Below are 22536 nucleotides of genomic sequence, written 5' to 3'. Positions count from 1 at the left end.
ACATGAAACACCTGGGATCAGGACAGGTATCCGATGTTCCTGTATATAATATAAAAGTGGTCATACATGAAACCCCTGGGATCAGGACAGGTATTTGATGGTAATACATATAAAAGTGATCATACATGAAACACCTGGGATCAGGACAGGTATCTGATGTTACTGTATATAATATGAAAGTGATCATACATGAAACACCTGGGATCAGGACAGGTATCTGATGTTACTGTATATAATATAAAAGTGATCATACATGAAACACCTGGGATCAGGACAGGTCTCTGATATTACTGTATATAAAAGTGATCATACATGAAACCCCTGGGATCAGGACAGGTATCTGATGTTACTGTATATAATATAAAAGTGATCATACATGAAACCCCTGGGATCAGGACAGGTATCTGATGTTACTGTATATAATATAAAAGTGATCATACATGAAACCCCTGGGATCAAGACAGGTATTTGATGGTAATACATATAAAAGCGATCATACATGAAACCCCTGAGATCAGGACAGGTATCTGATGTTACTGTATATAATATAAAAGTGATCATACATGAAACCCCTGGGATCAGGACAGGTATCTGATGTTACTGTATATAATATAAAAGTGATCATACATGAAACCCCTGGGATCAAGACAGGTATTTGATGGTAATACATATAAAAGCGATCATACATGAAACCCCTGAGATCAGGACAGGTCTCTGATGTTACTGTATATAATATAAAAGTGATCATACATGAAACCCCTGGGATCAGGACAGGTATCTGATGTTACTGTATATAATATAAAAGTGATCATACATGAAACCCCTGGGATCAAGACAGGTATTTGATGGTAATACATATAAAAGCGATCATACATTTAATCCCTGAGATCAGGACAGGTATCTGATGTTACTGTATATAATGTATAAAGTATTTGACACAAAAGCCCTGGGATACATGAGGACAGGTATCTTAAGTTATAACAGTATTAATGTAATCTGAGAGGTATCTTAAGTTAATTTGTTTAATATAACATACACTGACTTCACATGAAACACCTGCGATCAGGACAGCTATTTTGTACTGCATATAAAAGGTATTGGACACGAAACCCCTGCGAATACGTACAGGTATCTGAATCAAACGGCTGTTTTCACAATCTGCGCATGATCCGTGACCTATGCAAATTCACAGATAGGCCACGCCCATCAGATGACATAGTAGCGGTTACGCTGTACTGAAACCCCTGGAAAAAAGTGCCTGCCGGCCAGGCTCAGGGCATATGTACGCCTCGAGTCCCAGCAATGTTCCTCCAAGGTGGTGGGACCTGGAGAGCCATGTTCCCACTTGTATGCCGTGCACTACAGAGCTTTGGCCCTGTCAGTGCTAGGCACACTGATTGATGCAGTAGGTCACCAAGTTTATGGACAGGGGGAAATTAGAGTGTCAGGATAGCCTATGGCAAAGTCCCACTAAAGCAAAGGCTTTGGAAGTGCATTAGCACAACAAAACAAACGATCAAAGCATCCCACGTTCGTTTTCACCATGCATGTAGACTTTCCAGTTGACCCAGTAGCACCTCCCACGATTTGCTAAACCCATCCTCATGCACCATTTGGAATCGTGAAAAGTCTTTTGTCTTTTTTCATTTCTGTACTTTTACCCACGCACTAAAACAGCAATATGGAGCGCTTCACAGATTTGCGTGTCATCCTTTCGCAGGGGCCATGCTAATCTTCTCTGTATCGATCCAATTTTAGTATATGTGCCACCGTAGCGAGCACAGACGAGTGGACAGGCTCAGGGCATATGTACGCCTCGAGTCCCAGCAATGTTCCTCCAAGGTGGTGGGACATGGAGAGCCATGTTCCCACTTGTATGCCGTGCACTACAGAGCTTTGGTCCTGTCAGTGCTAGGCACACTGATTGATGCAGTAGGTCACCAAGTTTAAAGACTGGGGAAATTAGAGTGTCAGGTTAGCCTATGGCAAAGTCCCACTAAAGCAAAGGCTTTGGAAGTGCATTGGTTGCACAACAAAACAAACGATCAAAGCATCCCACATTCGTTTTCACCATGCATGTAGACTTTCCAGTTGACCCAGCAGCACCTCCCACGATTTGCTAAACCCATCCTCATGCACCATTTTGAATCGTGAAAAGCCTTTTGTCTTTTTTCATTTCTGTACTTTTACCCACGCACTAAAACAGCAATATGGAGCGCTTCACGGATTTGCGTGTCATCCTTTCACAGGGGCCATGCTAATCTTCTCTGTATCGATCCAATTTTAGTATATGTGCCACTGTAGCGAGCACAGACGAGTGGACAGGCTCAGGGCATATGTACGCCTCGAGTCCCAGCAATGTTCCTCCCAAGGTGGTGGGACCTGGAGAGCCATGTTCCCACTTGTATGCCGTGCACTACAGAGCTTTGGCCCTGTCAGTGCTAGGCACACTGATTGATGCAGTAGGTCACCAAGTTTATGGACAGGGGGAAATTAGAGTGTCAGGATAGCCTATGGCAAAGTCCCACTAAAGCAAGGGCTTTGGAAGTGCATTAGCACAACAAAACAAACGATCAAAGCATCCCACGTTCATTTTCACCATGCATGTAGACTTTCCAGCTGACCCAGTAGCACCTCCCACGATTTGCTAAACCCATCCTCATGCACCATTTGGAATCGTGAAAAGTCTTTTGTCTTTTTTCATTTCTGTACTTTTACCCACGCACTAAAACAGCAATATGGAGCGCTTCATGGATTTGCGTGTCATCCTTTCGCAGGGGCCATGCTAATCTTCTCTGTATCGATCCAATTTTAGTATATGTGCCACCGTAGCGAGCACAGATCAGCGGTCAGGCTCAGGGCATATGTATGCCTCGAGTCCCAGCAATGTTCCTCCAAGGTGGTGGGACCTGGAGAGCCATGTTCCCACTTGTATGCCGTGCACTACAGAGCTTTGGCCCTGTCAGTGCTAGGCACACTGATTGATGCAGTAGGTCACCAAGTTTATGGACAGGGGGAAATTAGAGTGTCAGGATAGCCTATGGCAAAGTCCCACTAAAGCAAGGGCTTTGGAAGTGCATTAGCACAACAAAACAAATGATCAAAGCATCCCACATTCGTTTTCACCATGCATGTAGACTTTCCAGTTGACCCAGCAGCACCTCCATCCTCATGCACCATTTGGAAACGTGAAAAGCCTTTTGTCTTTTTTCATTTCTGTACTTTTACCCACGCACTAAAAAAGAAATATGGAGCGCTTCACGGATTTGCGTGTCATCCTTTCGCAGGGGCCATGCTAATCTTCTCTGTATCGATGCAATTTTAGTATATGTGCCACCGTAGCGAGCACAGATCAGCGGTCAGGCTCAGGGCATATGTACGCCTCGAGTCCCAGCAATGTTCCTCCAAGGTGGTGGGACCTGGAGAGCCATGTTCCCACTTGTATGCCGTACACTACAGAGCTTTGGTCCTGTCAGTGCTAGGCACACTGATTGATGCAGTAGGTCACCAAGTTTAAAGACTGGGGAAATTAGAGTGTCAGGTTAGCCTATGGCAAAGTCCCACTAAAGCAAAGGCTTTGGAAGTGCATTGGTTGCACAACAAAACAAACGATCAAAGCATCCCACATTCGTTTTCACCATGCATGTAGACTTTCCAGTTGACCCAGTAGCACCTCCCACGATTTGCTAAACCCATCCTCATGCACCATTTGGAATCGTGAAAAGCCTTTTGTCTTTTTTCATTTCTGTACTTTTACCCACGCACTAAAACAGCAATATGGAGCGCTTCACGGATTTGCGTGTCATCCTTTCGCAGGGGCCATGCTAATCTTCTCTGTATCGATCCAATTTTAGTATATGTGCCACCGTAGCGAGCACAGACCAGTGGTCAGGCTCAGGGCATATGTACGCCTCGAGTCACAGCAATGTTCCTTCAAGAGCCATGTTCCCACTTGTATGCCATGCACTACAGAGCTTTGGCCCTGTCAGTGCTAGGCACACTGATTGATGCAGTAGGTCACCAAGTTTATGGACAGGGGGAAATTAGAGTGTCAGGTTAGCCTATGGCAAAGTCCCACTAAAGCAAAGGCTTTGGAAGTGCATTGGTTGCACAACAAAACAAACGATCAAAGCATCCCACATTCGTTTTCACCATGCATGTAGACTTTCCAGTTGACCCAGTAGCACCTCCCACGATTTGCTAAACCCATCCTCATGCACCATTTGGAATCGTGAAAAGCCTTTTGTCTTTTTTCATTTCTGTACTTTTACCCACGCACTAAAACAGCAATATGGAGCGCTTTACGGATTTGCGTGTCATCCTTTCGCAGGGGCATGCTAATTTTCTCTGTATTGATCCAATTTTAGTATATGTGCCACTGTAGCAAGCACAGACCAGTGGTCAGGCTCAGGGCATATGTACGCCTCGAGTCCCAGCAATGTTCCTTCAAGGTGGTGGGACCCGAAGAGCCATGTTCCCACTTGTATGCCATGCACTACAGAGCTTTGGCCCTGTCAGTGCTAGGCACACTGATTGATGCAGTAGGTCACCAAGTTTATGGACAGGGGGAAATTAGAGTGTCAGGTTAGCCTATGGCAAAGTCCCACCAAAGCAAAGGCTTTGGAAGTGCATTGGTTGCACAACAAAACAAACGATCAAAGCATCCCACATTCGTTTTCACCATGCATGTAGACTTTCCAGTTGACCCAGTAGCACCTCCCACGATTTGCTAAACCCATCCTCATGCACCATTTGGAATCGTGAAAAGCCTTTTGTCTTTTTTCATTTCTGTACTTTTACCCACGCACTAAAACAGCAATATGGAGCGCTTTACGGATTTGCGTGTCATCCTTACACAGGGGCCATGCTAATCTTCTCTGTATCGATCCAATTTTAGTATATGTGCCACCGTAGCGAGCACAGTTCAGCAGTCAGGCTCAGGGCATATGTACGCCTCGAGTCCCAGCAATGTTCCTCCAAGGTGGTGGGACCTGGAGAGCCATGTTCCCACTTGTATGCCGTGCACTACAGAGCTTTGGTCCTGTCAGTGCTAGGCACACTGATTGATGCAGTAGGTCACCAAGTTTAAAGACTGGGGAAATTAGAGTGTCAGGTTAGCCTATGGCAAAGTCCCACTAAAACAAAGGCTTTGGAAGTGCATTGGTTGCACAACAAAACAAACGATCAAAGCATCCCACATTCGTTTTCACCATGCATGTAGATTTTCCAGTTTACCCAGTAGCACCTCCCACGATTTGCTAAACCCATCCTCATGCACCATTTGGAATCGTGAAAAGCCTTTTGTCTTTTTTCATTTCTGTACTTTTACCCACGCACTAAAACAGCAATATGGAGCGCTTCACGGATTTGCGTGTCATCCTTGCGCCTCTTGCGGGAGAATCTTCGGTTCCCTTCCCGTTCCACAGTTCCACTTTCCCTTCTTCCTGATTGGCCCGACGTCTGGCTCGGGATTGGTCGACGCAAAGTTCCACAAAGCGTGCTTCCGAATTTGGTCATGTCATGTAGCGTGCCGTTGGCTCTTTGAGAAAGTTCCACTGAACGTGCGCTCCGATTGGCCGCTGGGCGGGACCTCCAGGAAGCGCGATTTATAAAGCGGTGCAGTAGATAGAGGAAGTTAAAAAAGGAGACAAAATAGACTATAAAGACGACAAGCTTCGTTGTAAATGTTTATTTTGTTTGACAAAAAATAGATATATACATGTATATGTTTTAGGGCTTTATGATAGCATAGAAAAACGCGATTATTTCTAAAATAACATTTCCCTAGAAAAATGCATTTTTTTCTGTGTTATTAAATCATTTACTTAATAATATTAAGTGGTTAAAAGATATTGTTCAGATGCAATTAACTCTAATTCTAAATATTATAAGTCTAATAACACTGTCAAGGTGCAAACATTTAGTCTTTAAAACAACTAAGCAAGATAAATGTTTATTTTGTATAAAACAAATATAAATATACATATACAAGTTGTAGGGCTTTATGATAGCATAGAAACTGCTATTATTTCTAAAATAACAATTTCCTACAAAAATGCATTGTTTTATCTGTGTTATTAAATCATTTACTTAATAATATTAAACAGTTAAAAGATATTGTTCAGATGCAAATAACTAATTTTAAAAATTAAGTCTAAGTCTAAAAACACTGTAAAGGTGCAAACATTTAGTCTTTAAAACAAATAGGCAAGATATTTTGACTCTTATTGGCTGTTGTCATTTTCTTTTTTCTTCTTAACTTCTGCTATTAGTGTTTATTTACAGCTCTGGGTTATGCTTTGAGCTGCTCTAGCAAATAGCCGAGCAGCAACTACTGGGAAGGTAGTTTATAAAATAATAATTTATCATATGTTTGTGATTTTTTTTTTTTAAATATTGCATAAACTGTTGTGATAATAAAATAATTTTATGCTATATTGTACTGTCCTAATATGTTAAAAGTATAAATGGTTATATATTTTGTGTAAATAAACATTTTATTTCTTATCTCTGTGTACATTTCAGCTTTTTTTTTTTAAAAGATATTTGTTCAGTAGCTACAGTGTCCCAAGAGTGGGTTATCTGTTGTGACTCGAATAACTTTACACAATATTTATATTACACTTTACATCATTTTTTTCTATTCATTTATTGCAAACAAGAGTTAAAGGATAAAATAAAACTTCCAAAAATACACTGCGTACACATATTCATGTGGTTGCTTTAATGTTATTATTGTGTAATTTAAAGGATGGTAATATTAGGGTTCTGTATATTATTCATAAACAAGTTATAAACTGTAGTTTAGCTAACAGTAAAAATAAAAATGGTATAAATTTATATTGTAAATTAAACTTAAGTAAATGTTCAATGTAAATGCAGTAAAAAATAATATGTATATGTAAATATAACTGTAAACATTGATGTAAATGAAATATTTAAAAATATATTTAATTGTATTTTTAAATAATTTATTAAACTTTTAAAAATTGATAAACCTATTTTAATATCAACGCCTGAAATTTTAATTTTATTGTATTTTAATATAATATTTCTTATATCCTATAGCCTAATGTTTTTAGGTACTATATTTAGTTTAATCAGTTGTTTAAATATTTTATTATGTGTTATTTAATATTAATAAATAAGTTACCTGAACATTACGGTCAATATAATTGACAAAATTCTAAAACATTTAAATGTCAATATTTCAGTATGTTTATTATTGAACTATTAAAAAATATTATATTTCTTAAAAGGTGTCAAATATAAGTCCTAATTATAAAAAACATTTTATCTAACTCACATGCAATTCAAAAAAGCTATATTTAGTTATGTTGCAAATAAACATACAATTATATTTGAATATAATGTAATACATTTATTAAAAAATAATACTATTTTTAATAATTATATGTTACTCAATTTATTTAAAATGGATTTTCTTTTTCAAATTATGTAATATATGATATACAATGAGAGCAGTCTACAGCACATGGCTAATTAATATGCACCTGTCATACCCCAGAAAGCACATGGCTAATTATGCCAGTTCCCGCCTTTGATTTTTTACCATATTGGGTAATTTGTTTAATTTCAACAAGCATGAGCACCCTTCAAGGCCACAGGTGACCCCAATGGGGTTCAGGGGTCACTACCCTGCAGTCTAAGGCCATGTGACGTCGAGAGGACTGCTGGGGGCCACAGGGTGGGGACAGAGAAGATCCATCAGGTTGCTTTTCGCAGGGGCCATGCTAATCTTCTCTGTATCGATCCAATTTTCAAGAGTTCACACTTAGCTGATGATTGATTATAAGCAAGTTTGGCATGCTGTCCCGGGAGAGAGCCCTGAGCTCGAAGGTTCTTGAGCCCTGGGCTCCCTCCCGTTTGGAGGAAGAGAGGGGAGCCTCGAGCTCAGGTAGATCTCGACAACTCCCCTTTTTATAATAGCTAAAGATTAAGATTGAAGGCTATTAAAAGATATGCTGCATTATTAGATTACCTGTATTGAAATTTAGATTTAACGATTAACTTGTTGTACATGTTTTTGGAATGTGGGAGGAAACCGGAGAACCCGGGGAAAACCCACGCAAGCACGGGAAGAACATGCAAACTACACACAGAAACGACCACCGGCCTGTTAAGGAACTAGAACCGGTGACGTTCTTGCTGTGAGGCGACAGTGCTAGTCACTGAGCCACCGTGCTGCCCTATGGAGGGAAAGGTGAAAAGGTAGGGGTGGAAGGGGGGATTCTTCAAATCGAAGATGACTGTAGTGAGAAAACCCTGGCTCTTTATAGTGGTTAGGAATGGCCTGATTGGTGGATCAAGCATGCTAATGCAGGACCAGCCGTGTTCAATCATAATCACGTGCTCCTCTCGAAATTAGTTTATGAATAAACTTCACTTCAAGAGTTCACACTTAGCTGATGATTGATTATAAGCAAGTTTGGCATGCTGTCCCGGGAGAGAGCCCTGAGCTCGAAGGTTCTTGAGCCCTGGGCTCCCTCCCGTTTGGAGGAAGAGAGGGGAGCCTCGAGCTCAGGTAGATCTCGACAACTCCCCAAAATGCTCCGCTCGGGACAGCAGCCGCGTATTTGAAGAACCCCCCAAAAGGCACAGGAGATTAATGCCATATCCAGCTGCTGAAAAGTGATACAGAAATAGCTTGGAGGAGCAACAGAGACTGGTGTGGGTGTAAAAATTAACTTAAAGTGCTTATGTATGACTATGTGTGTCCCGGGTTCTGTTAATTGTAAGGACCAGCGGGAGAGTGAGTGGGGTAAGTGTAAAGGTTTAAAACATATGTGGTGAGTTTCGTAAAGGTTTAGTATAGTAGTGATGGAAAATAAAGCTGTAAGGTTCTGCGGAGCTGTAGCTGCAGATGAGAAGCGGTTAACTGATTAACAGCTTTGGCAGTCCAATGGGGAGTGTGTCAGTAGTGGTATGGATAAATGGTAGTGTGCGTGAGCTCCGGTGGAGCGACACTGCTGCAGCAGTGGTGCAGGGGGGATGAAGCTCGGCTGAGCGTCTCTGCGACTGCAGAGGTGCGATGGTAGTCAGTACTAAGGGGAAGAATACGCTTCTGCAGCAGCGTTTTAACTGCTTTAGCAGTGCTGGGAGTGACAGAAGTGGTATAAGTGTAATGGAAGTGTGCATGAGCTCCAGCAGAGCGTCACTGCTGCAGCAGTGGTGCAGGGGATGTAAATGATGCTCGGCTGAGCGTCTCTGCTGCTGCAGAGGTGCAATGGAAGTCAGTATTTGTAAGGGAAATACGCCTCCGCAGGGACGTTTAACTGCTTTAGCAGTGCTGGAGAGTGTATCAGTATTGGGTTGCTAAATGAAAGTGTATATGCGCTCGCTGAGCGTCACTGCTGCGGCAGTGATGTGGAGGGGAGTGATGCTCGGCTGAGCGTCTCTGCGACTGCAGAGGTGCGGTGGTAGTCAGTCCTAAGGGGAAGAATACGCTTCTGCAGCAGCGTTTTAACTGCTTTAGCAGTGCTGGGAGTGACAGAAGTGGTATAAGTGTAATGGAAGTGTGCATGAGCTCCAGCAGAGCGTCACTGCTGCAGCAGTGGTGCAGGGGATGTAAATGATGCTCGGCTGAGCGTCTCTGCTGCTGCAGAGGTGCAATGGAAGTCAGTATCTGGAAGGTAAATACGCCTTCGCAGAGACGTTTAACTGCTTTGGCAGTGCTGGAGAGTGTATCAGTAGTGGATTGCTAAGTGGAAGTGTATATGCGCTCGCTAAGCGTCACTGCTGCGGCAGTGATGTAGAGGGGAGTGATGCTCGGCTGAGCGTCTCTGCGGCTGCAGAGGTGCGGTGAAAGTCAGTTTCTAAAGGGAAGTGCGCTTTGGAGAGCTGATTAACAGCTGTGTAGCAGATAGGAATCAGACACAGTAGAGCGACTCTGTGGCTGCAGGGGTGCATAGGTATTCAGAGTCTGGTGCATTATATGTGTGAAAGCAATACATGTTCCCGCTAAGCCTTTACAGCTGTATTATAGCGGGGAGTGTGGTGATGGAAAATAAATTGATACTACAATGCAATGTAATTAAGTGGAGCTGCTGTAAAGGTGTGATGGTGGTCAGTATGTAAGCAATACGAGTTCCCGCTAAGCCTTTATGGCTGTATTGTTGCGGGGAGTGTGGTGATGGAGAATAAATTGATGCTACAATGCAATGTAATTAAGTGGAGCTGCTGTAGAGGTGTAATTGTAGTCAGTATGGAAGCAATACGAGTTCCCGCTACGCCTTTACGGCTGTATTATTGCGGCGGAGTGTGATAATGGTAAAATTTTTTTGAAAAGTGTACATGTGAGCTTTTAAAGAGCTTCACTGCTGTGGCAGTGGGAGCTTGGGGCTACCCCTGTGGGAGTCCGAGCTGCGGAGAATGAGTGCAAGTGAAATTAAAAAATTATGAAGAGAAAGAGAAGGGAAGTTTAATAAAATAAAAAGGAAAGTTTAGTAAAAATGAGTCCTATGCAACTAAGACAGAAAGTAGGAAGAACAGACAGAGTCGTGCTGCTTGGAAACTAGGTTGAAGTCTGCAACCGAGAATCAGCTGGGCTTCTCTGAGGAAATATTGGCTGAGGCAAATTGAGGATTTAGAGGTGTTAGAGGACCAATGACAGAGTTTATATCTGTTGTTTGGAAGACTGTTCAGGCAGGGCGTCACTGCTGCAGCATTGGTGCAGGGGAAAAAATAATCTCAGCAGAGCTTCTCTGCAGTTACAGAAGTGCTATAAAATCAGTGGTGCAGAGAATTAAGGCTAAACAGCCGTCTCTGCAGTTGCAGCTCAGGCAAAGCTTAACTGTTGCAGCAGTGGTGCAGAGGGAGAATAAGGCTCGGCAAAGCGTCTCTGCAAGAGCAGAGGTGCAGTGGTACTCAGTATTAGAGTCTCACACGGAAATACTAAGTACTATTAGCAGTGATATTTAGAGATGAAAGTGAAAAAGGGGCTCAGCTAGAGCGTCACTGCAGTTGCAGTGATGTTAATGGGGTGTATAGTTAAGTGGAGCACCTAAACAGTCGATATTAGTAAGTTTTGAGTGCTCCCGCAGGGACGTTAAATACTGCCTTTAGTGATATGTAAAGATGAAGGTGAATAAGGCATATGCTAGAGGGTCACTGCGGTAGCTCGTCCTGATTTTGCCAAGTGCTAGTTGTCCTGAGACCAACATATTTTATGATGACCCAGGGACATCATCACTATCAGCCAATCAAACGTTATTACGTCATCATTATGAGCCTCCTGCAGAGTCCGCCAAAAACGCAAATTCAAAAAAGAAAACACACACACACACCCACGCACAGGCAACTGCCATTTTCACCAGTGAAGAGGACAGGTGAAGAGGACAAGTGAAGAGGTGAGATCACCAGTTTTCTTCTATAAGTTTACAGAAGCATTAATGATTGTAAAATTCATATGTGTTTATGGATTTGTCCTTTTTCCAGCGAGGTAAACGAGCAACGTTTAACTTTTGTTTGCATTAAGTTAGCCTAATTAGCCGTCCCTACCTAACGTTAGTTTAGCGTGCTGCTCTTCCGCTACTGTGATTTACTTTCTGGTATTAATTAAAACAAGCTAACAATATTGTTTTGAATATTTAAATCTAGCAAACGTTATTAAACGCAACTAAACTTACCCTCTTGCTAATTTAGCGACCTTTTTTTCTAATAATTCGGTTTTTAGCATGTATTATGTCAATTTCATTTAAAGACACGCCAGAAATGTGGACCAACACAGCACTAACGTTAGTTTAAACACAAGACAGTAGGTTATTTGAGGCGTTAACTACTGTGAATCACTGCAAAAATTCAACTAACGTTAGTGATTTTATTTAATAGTTTTTTCTGTTAAATATGTTAACCTCAGGTCATCATCACTGATTTATTAATATTATTAATATGTTAATCTCAGGTCATCATCGCTGATTTATTAATATTAATAATACGTTTACCTCAGACCATCATCACTTATTTATTATTATTATTATTATTATTAATACTTTAACCACAGGTCATCATCACTCATTTATTGATATTATTAATAAGTTAATCTCAGGTCATCATCACTCATTTATTGATATTATTAATAAGTTAATCTCAGGTCATCATCACTGATTTATTAATATTATTAATACGTTGCAGGTCATCATCACTGATTGAATAATTAATATGAATATTTTAACCTCAGGTCATCATCACTGATTTATTTATATTATTAATATGTTAACCTCAGGTCATCATCACTGATTTATTTATATTATTTATATTTTAACTTCAGGTCATCATCACTGATTTATTATTATTAGTAATTTGTTAACCCCAGGTTATCATCGCTGATTTATTAATTTTATTAATACAATAACCCCAGGTCATCATCACTGATTTATTATCATTAATATGTTAACCTCAGGTCATAATCACTGATTTATTAATTTTAATAATACGTTAACCTCAGGTCATAATTTATTTATTAATAATATTGATATGTTAACCTCAGGTCATCATTGATTTATTAATATGTTAACCTCAAGTCATCATAGCTGATTTATTAATATTATTAAAACTTTAACCTCAGGTCATAATCACTGATTTATTAATAGTATTAATACGTTAATCACAGGTCACAATCACTGATTTATTAATATTATTGATACGTTAACCTGTGGTTATCATCACTGATTTATTAATATTATTAATACGTTAACCTCAGGTCATCATTGATTTATTAATATTATTAATATGTTAACCACAGGTCATCATCACTGATTTATGTATATAATTAATATGTTGACCTCAGGTCATCACTGATTTATTAATATTATTAACATGTTAACCTCATGTCATCACTGATTTATTAATATAATTAACATGTTAACCTCATGGCCTTAACTGATTTATTAATATTATCAATATGTTTACCTCAGGTCATCATCACGGATTCATTAATATTATTAGTATGTTAACCTCAGGTCATCATCACTGATTTATTAATATTATTAATGTGTTAACCTCAGGTCATCATCACTGATTTATTATTTATAAATTGTTAACCTCAGGTCATCATCACGGATTTATTAATATGTTAACCTCAGGTCATCATCACTGATTTATTAATATTAATAATACGTTAACCAGAGGTCTTAATCACTGATTTTTTTATATTATTAATACGTTAACCTCAGGTCGGCAATTTATTATTATTAATATGTTAACCTCAGGTCATCATCACTGATTTATTAATATTATTAATACATTAACCTCAGGTCATCATCACTGACTGATTTATTAATATTATTAATATGTTAACCTCAGGTCGTCATCACTGATTTATTAATATTATTAATACATTAACCTCAGGTCATCACTGACTGATTAATTAATATTATTATGTTAACCTCAGGTCATCATTGATTTATTAATTTTATTAATATGTTAACCTCAGGTCATCATCACTGATTTATTAATATTATTAATACGTTAACCTCAGGTCGTCAATTTATTAATATTATTAATATGTTAACCTCAGGTCATCATCACTGATTTATTAATATTATTAACACTTTAACCTCAGGTCATAATCACTGATTTATTAATATTATTAATACGTTAATCACAGGTCACAATCACTGATTTATTAATATTATTGATACTTTAACCTCATGTCATCATCACTGATTTATTAATATTATTAATACGTTAACCTAAGGTTATCATCGCTGATTTATTAATAGTATTAATATGTTAACCTCAGGTCATCATTGATTTATTAATATTATTAATATGTTAACCTCAGGTCGTCGATTTATTCATATTATTTATATGTTAACCACAGGTCATCATCACTGATTTATGTATATTATTAATATGTTGACCTCAGGTCATCACTGATTTATTAATATTATTAACATGTTAACCTCATGTCATCACTGATTTATTAATATAATTAACAAGTTAACCTCATGGCCTTAACTGATTTATTAATATGTTAACCTCAGGTCATCATCACGGATTCATTAATATTATTAGTATGTTAACCTCAGGTCATCATTGATTTATTAATATTATTAATATGTTAACCTCAGGTCATCATCACTGATTTATTAATATTATTAATATGTTAACCTCAGGTCGTCAATTTATTAATATTATTAATATGTTAACCTCAGGTCATCATCACTGATTTATTAATATTATTAATACGTTAATCACAGGTCACAATCACTGATTTATTAATATTATTGATACTTTAACCTCATGTCATCATCACTGATTTATTAATATTATTAATACGTTAACCTAAGGTTATCATCGCTGATTTATTAATATTATTAATATGTTAACCTCAGGTCATCATTGATTTATTAATATTATTAATATGTTAACCTCAGGTCGTCGATTTATTCATATTATTTATATGTTAACCACAGGTCATCATCACTGATTTATGTATATTATTAATATGTTGACCTCAGGTCATCACTGATTTATTAATATTATTAACATGTTAACCTCATGTCATCACTGATTTATTAATATAATTAACATGTTAACCTCATGGCCTTAACTGATTTATTAATATGTTAACCTCAGGTCATCATCACGGATTCATTAATATTATTAGTATGTTAACCTCAGGTCATCATAGCTGATTTATTAATATTATTAATGTGTTAACCTCAGGTCATCATCACTGATTTATTATTTATAAATTGTTAACCTCAGGTCATCATCACTGATTTATTAATATTATTAATATGTTAACCTCAGGTCATCATCAGTGATTTATTAATATTAATAATATGTTAACCAGAGGTCTTAATCACTGATTTATTAATATTATTAATACATTAACCTCAGGTAATTATCACTGACTGATTAATTAATATTATTATGTTAACCTCAGGTCAACATTAATTTATTAATATTATTAATATATTAACCTCAGGTCGTCATCACTGATTTATTAATATTATTAATACATTAACCTCAGGTCATCATCACTGACTGATTAATTAATATTAATATGTTAACCTCAGGTCATCATTGATTTATTAATATTATTAATATATTAACCTCGGGTCATCATCACTGATTTATTAATATCATTAATACGTTAACCAGAGGTCTTAATCACTGATTTATTAATATTATTAATACGTTAACCTCAGGTCATCAATTTATTAGTATTATTAATATGTTAACCTCAGGTCATCATCACTGATTTATTAATATTATTACTACATTAACCTCAGGTCATCATCACTGACTGAATAATTAATATTATTATGTTAACCTCAGGTCATCATTGATTTATTAATATTATTAATATGTTAACCTCAGGTCGTCAATTTATTAATATTATTAATATGTTAACCTCAGGTCATCATCACTGATTTATTAATATTATTAATACATTAACCTCAGGTCATCATCACTGACTGATTAATTAATATTAATATGTTAACCTCAGGTCATCATTGATTTATTAATATTATTAATATGTTAACCTCAGGTCATTATCACTGATTTATTAATATTATTAATATGTTAACCACAGGTCATCAGCACTGATTTATTTATATTATTACTATGTTGACCTCAGGTCATCACTGATTTATTAATATAATTAACATGTTAACCTCAGGTCATCACTGATTTATTAATATTATTAATATGTTAACCTCAGGTCATCATCGCTGATTTATTAATATTAATAATATGCTAACCTCAGGTCATCATCACTGATTTATTAATATACAGGTCATCATCTCTGATTTATTAATAATGCGTTAACCTCAGGTCATCATCACTGATTTATCAATATTATTAATATGCTAACCTCAGGTCATCATCACTGATTTATTAATATTAATAATATGCTAACCTCAGGTCATCATCACTGATTTATTAATATTAATAATATGCTAACCTCAGGTCATCACTGATTTATTAATATTAATAATATGCTAACCTCAGGTCATCATCACTGATTTATTGATAATACGTTAACCTCAGGTCATAATTGTTAATATTGTGGATTTTTACTTTATATTAGCAAATTCGGGTCAGAATTGGTATTTGCTAGATGTTGATTTCATGCATAAATTGTTTTTTTTTCTAGAGAAGGTAAATAAAAGTAAACAACAAAATGCATTCTTTGGAGAGCAAACATTTGTAATATTTTGTATTTGTTTTCTCTATCTTAAAGTTTAAAGTATTTATTTTTTAGGTGTTTTATGGTTGAAAAAGACCAGGCTGAAATCAATGCCATCCGTAAGGTGTTCAACGAGTCAGACAGTCTCCTTTGTTGGTACCATGTAACGCAAGTAAGTACTAAGTTAAGATACTGCTTTTGTTTTTCCTCATTTTATAGATTCATATTCTATTTTTATCAACTGTCATATTAATATATTTTTTTATGTAAATCTCTAACAGGATTACCATTCACATTTTTTCATCTTTAGGGCCCGGTTTTTCAAAAGGTTTAATCCGCATCAAATTGATCTGGATGTAGTAATCCTGTTTTTGCGATCCGTGATCACGTAATCCAGCTTACTTTTTGAGCCAGTTTTTCAAAGCAACATCGGATTGGATCAATCTGATCCGGATAGGAACTTTTCAGGATCACTAAATCTGGATTACCAGTGCTCAATCACAATGTAGATAAATAGATAGGCCTGTGTAAAGAGCAACAAGTAGAATAGCCAGTGTGGGGTAGATATAACTTTATTTTTATTTAAAATGAAAACTAAGAAAATTAAATAAATAATAAAATAATAATAATAAAAACAAGAAAAACCCCACCCCATCCTCTTCCAGCAGTCCGCTCATCTGAGACCTACAACACTGTACATTGAGGATATTTATAATAAGTTTCAAATATAGATGTAGATAAAAAAAAAAAGACTTAATGTCAAAAACTCCACAATAATTTCAGACTTCCTCATCTGATGTGGAGAGAGCAGCTTGTCTGAGCGTAGCCTTTAAGAGGCGGATCTGAAGTCTGGCCTTGGTTTGCTGCAGTTTGGAGTCAGTTGTTCCTCTGCCAGATAAAGCTGTGCTTCTGCCCTTTCAGTCTCTTTTTGCAATTGTTGAAAAAGATTTCTAAAATCAGTCATTGCCATTCTTTGCACTTTTTTTTTTTGGTTATTCTGTAATCATTGCATGCATCACTAATAAATATTCTAAAAACAAAAATATTTTCCATTGTGATGAATATAGATATCAATTATTGACAATAAAATGTATTGTTTTTGGTAAATTTTGACAGGGGATTATTTTATGAGGCCAAGCTATTTCTACTTTGCTGTAGGCCTATACTGAAAGGCTGAATACGTTAAAGCCAATAATCACTACAGCCTGATGGATGAACAAATAAAATTAAAACCTTATGAATCAATAGTATATCTCGTAAGATAATGTGTGATCCAAAAATAGTATTATTTAATAAAATTTTTAAGTTTTTATTACATTTTGGGCATGAAATCCACACTAAATCCATCTTTCTGGTGGGATCAGTTTAATCCAGGTTTTTTGGATCAAAGTGATCCAGATCCTACAAAAAAGGTCTGAAAAACCCAAAGTAAAGGTTTGATCCGGATCAAAACCAAGATTAGATTACGTGATCTAATGCGATTAGGTAATCGGTTTTTTCATTTGAAAAACCCATTTTCAAGATTTGATCCAATCCCTTATCCAAAATCCTAGTGGATTACTTTTGAAAAACCGGGCCCAGTTGCTAATGAATCAGTGAATTGAGCTTAAGCTTATTTCACATTGCAACATGTCACACAACATACTGTAATATTACTTGACATTATCTGGGTATTATTGTGCGTTTATGTCAGTCATCGATGCACTTAAGCAAAAAAAAAAAAAAAAAAGTAGCAATAAGCAATAACATATATTGTTTTTACTTTGATTTGAGTACCCCTTAACTTGAAGCTTATAATGCCTGATCCTAATTTCGAATGTGTCATGGAAGTTCTGACCATATTAAATATGTTGTGTTACGTTTTTCCACCATTTATTACACACAGGCAGTAACTTGTTGGCTGTCAATATCTGAATCTGGTGTGAGTGGACCTGAAAAGGCAGATTCAAGAGCGCACATCATACAGTTTATGTCAGAGATGAAATGCTGTTCAAAGGTGTGTTGCTATTTGTTTTATAGTGCTTTCACACCTACACTTCTGTTTCAGAACCTGTCTCATTTGGCCAGTTAGCGCGGTTCGTTTGGCATATGTGAACAAGGCAATTGCGCTCTATTCCACGCCAAAGTAATCGCTCCGAGACCACCTGAGTGAGGTAGTCTCGGCTCGATAGAAACGAACCTTGGAGCGGTTCGATTACAGTGAGAAAGCGATGCGATCCGAGCGCGGTTATATCACAGTGTTTTATGGATATGTAATAGGCATACGGCTATATGAAGAGAGAATTATGAGTAGGGTGGGAAGTTTCACGGGTCTCCGGATGCCCGAAAACAAGTGATGACCTCCCGGTAATCACACGTCTCCCTCCCGGTCCTCAAATAGGCATCATCGCGCACCCTTCTCACCCCTCCCCACTGCATCTCTCCTCAGACACGTCGCGCGTGCGCGCCTTGTCAACCACCACCAAACCACCACCTCCCCCTGACAGCTGAGCGGAACGCTGCAAAATAAACCCTGACACTCTGACCAATGTGAGGAGAGTTTACTCGCACGTGACATGTTTTAGCTCTTTTGGTCCGATTAGAAACTTTGAAGTGTGAAAGTGAACCGCTTCAAGAGCAAAGAGCAACAATGTAACATTTGTAATCTCTTTTTCGGAACAACTGAATCGATTCACAGGTGTGAAAGCACCCTTATAGTACAATTGTATGTTCTAATGTGTCATTCTACTTTGGTAACAAGCTTGTAACATGCATTTTTAATATGTGAAAAAAATAATGTTAATGACAGCTAATATAAAATGGTAACCCACATACAGTATGAAGAGTTCAGATGCAAAAGCCTCTAAGTCAGGTCTCAAACTGCCGACCCTCAAACCATTTGCGGTCCTGCTTCCTCCTCCAACTACAACTGACATCAAAAATATAATGATATTCGGCCCATCAAAACATATATTTTTGAATCGCTATCATTGTTGTGCTATCACATACTTCTGGTTTTGACTCCCCACCTACTGGACATTTAAAGTTACATTTTAAGTGACAGGGTTACTTTCGATTTCTCTCAGTGTGCGGTCAAGAGTAACACATGCAGATTATTTCCGGGGCTGATTTAAACATTGAAAATTATGTCCGTAAGCGCTCTATTTTTGTAAATTTTCAAGGGTCATTTAATTATACTCAGTTTTATACCCCCTGTACTTTGTTGTACAACCACCTTTTTATGGCTTACACATGTTTGTGTAAATATGATAGTTTTGCTAATATTCGATTCAAATGGTCTTATGAATAGATTTTCCACATATACATATTAAGATTTGGATAAATGTGTATTAGTAAAATTTGACTGTTGGCTTTATTAAACATGTTAAAGCAAATATGAATATGTACATCCTTATCCCCTCTTTATTTTATTTTTACCAAAAAGAATGATATTGAGAAGAACGATTGCCAGCAACGTCAATAAAGTTACCCAAACTACATTCTACTGTCGTACGCTGAAAATTAGCATATTTTCCAGCCTTTATTGTTTATGCTGTTATTTAACTTTAAAGGCAATGAAAAAAACACACCTTACCACAAAAGTTCAATTACAAAACCTACACACAGGAGCTGTAGAAAAAATTCTAATTTTAAGAGAAATTTTCAGATAACACTTGCATCTGGCCTCTTCTCACTCACACACAATTACTCTCCTTCAAAAATGAATTTATGCTGCTTATCAACTGTGTTCAGATATAAACTAGGCTAGGTGTGCAGAGTTTCATAGATTAACTTTACATATTTTACACACATTTGTAAGCATTCCATTTATATTAACAACCTTAATTAATAATTGATACCTTTTTAGGTCAGTTTAAAGTGCATTTCACAGCATGAGCTACATTTTTTTTTTTGTTTTATATAAAGATATATTTTAATTCTGTTCTGAATAACATTTCAGATCATAGATCTTACATAGTCCAAAAGGAATTGATTAAATGTATTATAATTTGATTAAATGTGAAACTATGATGCCTTTTTATAATTTATGATAACTTTGCAACTTTTCTTTTTTGTTATAAACATGGATTGTTTGGTGGGTCTGTTTTAGTTACTGCAAATAGTATTATGTTATGTTGGTTTATCCAGTCATAGACCTACAGTGATTTAGACAGTATAAGAACAATAAAGATTCTAAGATTTATCGCACACACTGGGGTATATATCTGTGTGAAGGATTATTTAATGACCTAAAAATCTACAGCAGTTTTTATGCTAACAACATGAAACATGATTTTCCTTGTCAATTTTTACAGGCACAAGAATTTAAGGAAAAGGCTGAAATGTTTCACTGCCAGTTTAGGAACTTCAAATATGTCTGCAAGTACTTCAGGAACAACTTGGAGACAATTGGTCATCTGTGGTCTAACTTTGGAAGATGCTATAAACAGAGACTCTGACACAAACAGGAAGACTGGTCTGAAATACATGATACCCCCATGAAAAACGGAAGTGTTGGCAGGTGTGCTTACCAGTTTAATATTTGATCTGCTATAGTTCGAAATCAGACTGTTATATCTTTTAAGCGTAACGCCTGTTTCACACCGCAAGCGTCAACGGTGCGTGTTTTTTTTGGCGTCCATGTTAACAGATTAGAGCTTTCATACGTCGCTGAAGCAGCAGTGCAGCGATAGTTTCGGCGCTGGGTCTATTTTTGACGCGCTGCTCACGCTCAAAGTGACAGTGCATTGATAATGACCTAAATACATTGAATGACAGTAAAAAGTAACAATTTTACTCAATAAATGCGTCAATAATATCAACTGATTTATATATAGTCAATCAAATGAACTTAAACCATTAAAAACTGCAACAAACCTTTATTTCGGGCCGAACTACAAAACCAATAGTTAGACAATTTTAGTATCAGTTTTCTTGGCGAGGGGAAGTGATTTACGGGAATTGTAGTCCATAGCGAAGTGTATTGTGGGTAGTGTAGTTCGACATGCATGCTGGATGATGTGAACTCGCTGTGTGCTGTGCTGCTCAAGCAGTGGAAGAAAGCTTTATTCGGCTTTGCTTTATGTTCGCTCAAGTTATTTCACCTGGGAGCTGTTTGCACTGTGAACCTGACAACTCGAAAATAAGTAAAAGAAGGGCATGCATTGATCAATTTTATCCATCTCATCCTTTGCACGAGCATGAATTAACGTGCTGTTACTCTGCCGCTGGACATCACTGAAGTGGATCATGTAAAAATATAATTATAACTATACTGTATAGATATTATAACTATAGGCTTACAACATCCTGTCAATCAAAAACCAAATGACATATCACTGGCGATTGTCTTCTGACGTACTCCTCATAGTTTGAGAAGCATACAGTACTGTTTGATCTATAAAATTTGTAAAATAAAGATTTGCAGGTTAAAGAAACAGCATAGGAGGAGGTTGCCGTTGGTCTTGTTGCAGATAAAATGTTTGAAAAGTGTATAGAGAGACATGGGTAACTAGATAGAATAGACAGCGATATGTTGATCTCTGCAGCAGCTGCCGAAGAGCTGCGTGCTGCAGACGCAGCTGGTGTAAAAGGCAAACACCTGTGTGCTGCTATTGCTCGACATACGCGCTGCTCACGCACTGCTTTCGCTTGCAGTGTGAAACAGCCGTAAGGACTTATTATGCGGTTCTGTCGCCATCTTGTGGATAAAAAACGTCAACTGTCGCCGACGAGCTGTCTCTCAGAAATTGTAAATATTTTAAAATAAGCACTATTCTTGCAAATAAACTGCATAGTTGCAATCAAAACAACTACATTCTCGACTAAAAAAAGCCTCAAAAAGATATTTTGTTGTGTCACAGCAGTAATATTTGTCAAACTGTAGTGTCTGCTGTATGTGGGCGGAGTTATACACAAAGGGTAAAAAGGTAGTACGGATGCTAATATTACTTAAATATATCACGGCTATCAGTCAATTTCGAAATCCAGACAGAACTGTTGTGTGTGTATGTATTTATGTATGTGTGTATATATATATATTTATATTTACTATTTAAAATAGTAAATATATTAAATATTTTATTTATAAATATTTATTTATAATAAATATTTAATAAATATATAAATATAAATAAATATTTACTATTTTCCCAAGTGTATATAACCACTACTGTAAGAAAATGTCAGAATCTGGTACATTCTTTCTGTATTATCTTTGCTTGAACTGACCCAATCTAATCCTGTTTATATGAATTGAACCTGCTCCCGACCAGGTTTGAGCTACCAGAACTGTTGCTATGACAGCGACTCTCGGATCAGTTTTGAAGAACGAAATGATCCTGGATCGTGTCAAATCGTCATTATCCAAATCCAGCTAACTGAGTAATCCA

At 37.1% G+C, this 22536-nt stretch overlaps 7 non-coding genes and 1 pseudogene across 7 annotated transcripts; all 8 read right to left on the bottom strand.

Annotated features, from left to right (window-relative positions):
• Window positions 1-1675: 1675 nt before the first annotated feature.
• LOC137494776 (U6 spliceosomal RNA) lies at window positions 1676-1782 on the bottom strand. The gene has a single exon (XR_015484905.1). It is a non-coding gene; the product is annotated as a U6 spliceosomal RNA (small nuclear RNA).
• Window positions 1783-2204: 422 nt separating this feature from the next.
• Window positions 2205-2311, bottom strand: LOC137494968 (U6 spliceosomal RNA). Its single transcript, XR_015485047.1, has one exon. It is a non-coding gene; the product is annotated as a U6 spliceosomal RNA (small nuclear RNA).
• Window positions 2312-2732: 421 nt separating this feature from the next.
• Window positions 2733-2839, bottom strand: LOC137494878 (U6 spliceosomal RNA). Its single transcript, XR_015484884.1, has one exon. It is a non-coding gene; the product is annotated as a U6 spliceosomal RNA (small nuclear RNA).
• A 403-nt stretch (window positions 2840-3242) lies between these two features.
• On the bottom strand, window positions 3243-3349 carry LOC137494524 (U6 spliceosomal RNA). Its single transcript, XR_015487712.1, has one exon. It is a non-coding gene; the product is annotated as a U6 spliceosomal RNA (small nuclear RNA).
• A 422-nt stretch (window positions 3350-3771) lies between these two features.
• On the bottom strand, window positions 3772-3878 carry LOC137494652 (U6 spliceosomal RNA). The gene has a single exon (XR_015484741.1). It is a non-coding gene; the product is annotated as a U6 spliceosomal RNA (small nuclear RNA).
• Window positions 3879-4285: 407 nt separating this feature from the next.
• On the bottom strand, window positions 4286-4391 carry LOC137495079 (U6 spliceosomal RNA). Its single transcript, XR_015485174.1, has one exon. It is a non-coding gene; the product is annotated as a U6 spliceosomal RNA (small nuclear RNA).
• A 423-nt stretch (window positions 4392-4814) lies between these two features.
• LOC137494990 (U6 spliceosomal RNA) lies at window positions 4815-4921 on the bottom strand. The gene has a single exon (XR_015485028.1). It is a non-coding gene; the product is annotated as a U6 spliceosomal RNA (small nuclear RNA).
• A 2815-nt stretch (window positions 4922-7736) lies between these two features.
• On the bottom strand, window positions 7737-7806 carry LOC137495129 (U6 spliceosomal RNA; annotated as a pseudogene).
• Between the last annotated feature and the right edge of the window lie 14730 nt (window positions 7807-22536).

The sequence above is a fragment of the Danio rerio genome, chromosome 4, assembly GCF_052040795.2.
Source record: "Danio rerio strain M-AB ecotype USA chromosome 4, GRCz13ab, whole genome shotgun sequence".
NCBI lineage: Eukaryota > Metazoa > Chordata > Actinopteri > Cypriniformes > Danionidae > Danio > Danio rerio.
The sequence above is the reverse complement of the archived record's forward strand: the minus strand, read 5'-3'. Positions and strand labels throughout refer to the sequence as shown.